This window comes from Chrysochloris asiatica, unplaced genomic scaffold, assembly GCF_000296735.1.
Source record: "Chrysochloris asiatica unplaced genomic scaffold, ChrAsi1.0 scaffold00006, whole genome shotgun sequence".
Taxonomy (NCBI): Eukaryota; Metazoa; Chordata; class Mammalia; order Afrosoricida; family Chrysochloridae; genus Chrysochloris; species Chrysochloris asiatica.
The window spans coordinates 6,460,381-6,463,943 of NW_006408524.1; positions in this window are offsets into that span (position 1 = coordinate 6,460,381).

The following is a 3,563-nucleotide window of genomic DNA, read 5'->3' on the forward strand; positions in this document are numbered from 1 at the left end:
ATGTAAGTCATATTTGATAGTGGAAACTGCCCTAACAGAATTAAGGTACCTAACTTCAGTGAGACTGATTGGACCCCATAGTGGTAGTGAAAAAGAGCTAGTGCTTAGTAGACAAAGACCAAGGCATAGTTACTGTAATGGCCAGTGGAACCAAAGCAATAATCAGAATAACCTGGTTTTGCCTATTTAGGAATAGTGACACAGGAAAGAAATAGCTGGGAAATGCACTAAATATTAACTTAGTCTATACAACCAGAATTATAGGTCACGTGAATAGTAGTCTAACTTGAATCACCATAATACAGAGCTACTGCCTCTCAATCAATTCCCAGACTTAAGCATGTTTATAGATCTAAAATCCCTTGAATGAAGGGAAGCTGGGCCCCCTTGAGGAAGGACCCTAATACATTACCAAATATTTTGGCTGTTCATCTTTCTCCCAGCCCTCTCCAAAGAGATCTATGGCATTTAAGAAGAGTGATTCTTCACTGAAAATGTTGTTGTTGTTGTTGTTAAGTGCCGTCGAGTCGGTTCCGACCCATAGCGACCCTGTACAGGGTTTCCGAGGGTGTAAATCCTTACGGGAGTAGAAAGCCTCATCTTTCTCCCGCGGAGCGGCTGGTAGTTTCGAACCGCTGACTTTAAGGTTCGCAGCCCGATTCGTAACCACTACGCTACCAGAGCTCCTTCACTGAGAAATAGGACATGCCAAATATCACTGCGGCCCACCAGTCTATGTGGGGACATATGAAGGTCAAGTTATTAATGGAGTATAAGCCCAGATCTGACTCACATCCTCAGTGATTTTACCCATTGCTAGGATGTTATGGTGCTGTAGGTCAATGCACTGGACTGCAAAGTCAGTTTGAAGTGTAAGGTTGGAAGTTTAAGTTTACCAGGGCTCCTTGGAAACCCTATACACGGTCGAATAAGTCAGAACGTAGTTGATGGTACTAAAGAATGACATCAGAATGCATAATTGGAATATACATACATAACAATGGCAGAACCCTGGCTTGGATCCCTGACATGTAGAGTTAGGGCTATTGTGGTGAGTTGAAACCACTAGAACTGTCTTATCTAGAAAAATAATTAATGAAAAACAAAATTGCATTCTTGGAGGGATTATAGAGATTAGTGCCATAATCAAATATGAAGGATACAGGAATTGGCAATTTCTTTCACATCCACATTTGACCCTATTATTTGGCTTGTGCCAAAAAAAAGGGTGGATCTTGGAGAATAACAGTGGATTATTGTAAATTTAACCAGGTAGTGACCCCAATTATAAGAGCTGTTCCAGATGTGGTTTGATTGCTTGAGGAAACGAATATATCTCCTGGTAGGTCCCCGGAATGCAGTTATTCAGTTATTGATCTGGTCAGTGCCTTTTTCTCAACTCCACATTTTTAGAATCATCAAATGCAGTTTGCCTTCACATCTTCATTGTCTTACTTACCTCAGGAATGCATTTCCTCTCTAGTGCTGTTATGTCTCCTTTAGAATATCACAGCATATTTCATAGACTTAAAGATTATCATATATGCTGTATTCACAGACCCAAGTAATTGTTTTCTGACATTCAACTAAAATGCGTTTTGTTTTTTTTTTAAGAACTTTCAACTTCATCTCAAGTGAATCTAAACATCTACACACTCTACCCTAAGGTTGAAATTATCTAAATGAAATCAATTATTTTTAACTTACAGTAAGCGATGACTAATGCCTTTCAAACATAGCAATTACATGTATGTGCACACACATTGCAACAATATGCTTGTTTGATCAGTTTCATAAGACTAAAAAATCCCCTATCTTTTAATTAGAGGGTTCAATTGTTGTTGTTAAATGCCATCAAGTCGGTTTTCACTCACAGTGATCCCGTATAGGGTTTACAAGGAGTGGCTGATGGATTTGAACTGCCAACCTTGTAGTTAGCAGTCCAGTGCTTTTCCTACAATGTTACACCATGATATACACATTAGATGAGGTTTAAAATTAAAATGTGCTTTCCAGGAAAGGGCTGTAATGAAAGCTTTCTCAAGCTAATTTACTGTATATAAGACAGTATTAAGCTCATGTTTTAAAATATATTACAGTGCTTTGGCAGACCAACCATGTTTGTCAAAAAGGTATTTTTTATGTCAACAGTAATCTTGTAGGCTGATAGGTGCTTTATACATTATTTTTTAAATCAAAATATTCAAATCCAAATATTGAATATACTTAATTGGATTTGATTGTATGTGTTTATTTGGTCAGAATGTTATCAGAATAGATGAAACTAGATAAAACCATTAACCTAGAACCCTGACTCGTCATTCCTGATCACTTGTTTTAGTTTGTATATAACAAGCTGGAACACTGACAACTCTCATTTGGTTAAGCTACACATTGCACCAATGCCTTTACTCAGTTGTTACCTTGCTTTTTTCAGTAAAACTACCAACCATAGTGTATTTTAAGTGCCTCTTTGTATAGAGTTTTGAAAATTAAACTTGTCTACATATTCTCTATATACTCAGATCATTAACTACCATGAACCAAAGGCTTCAATTTAATTTGTTGTTGTGAAGTGCCATTGAGTTGGTCCGACCCATAGCGACCCTGTATAGGGTTTCCAAGGAGCAGCTGGTGAACTTGAACCGCCGATCTTGCAGTTCAAATGGCTTTGCAGTCTGGTGCATTAACCCACAGCACCACACCAGGAGTGTGTATGAAATTCATCAGTTTTTTTGCTTCCTTTTAGTTCTGTTGAGTAGACTCTAACTTATGGTGACCTCATGTAACCAGCAAAGAATCCCCACCTCCCTTTAGTATGGGTTCTTTCCTTAGTCTTCTAGAGCAGTGGTCCTATGCAGTATTTCTCCTTTTGTGATTGACTAATTTCACTCAACATAATGTCCTGAAGGTTTATTCATATTATGTGATAGCTTCCTTGTTGTTCTTCAAGGCAGCATCATATTCCATTGTGTGTAAGCACCACAGTTTGTTTATGCATTCTTCAGTTGATAGGCATTTAGGCTGTCTCCATCTTTTTGCTATTGTAAATTATTCATAGTGCTGCTATGAACATTGGTGTGTATATATCTACTAGTGTTATGGCTCATATTTCTTGTCGGTAAATACCAAGTAAAGGAATTCTTGATCATAAGGTATTTCTATTTCCACACTTCTGAGAAAGCGCCATATTGCTTTCCAGAGAGGTTGGGTTATATTTTGTAAACCCAACAGCAATGCAGAAGTATCCCAGTCTCTCCACATTCTCTCCAGCATTTATTGTCCTCTACTTTTTTGATCTTTGCTGTTATTGCTGATGTGAGATGATATCTGATTCTTGTTTTGATTTTCATCTCTCTAATGTAAAAAAACAATCTTTACATCTCAATGTCAAGAAAACAAAAATCCTCACTACTGGACCAATAAACAACAGTCTTATCAACAGAGAAAAGATTGAAGTTGTCAAGGACTTCATTCTTCTTGGATCAACTATCAACACTCACAGAAGCAGTAGTCAAGAAATCAAACAACATATTGCATTAGGCAAATCTGCTGCACAAGAC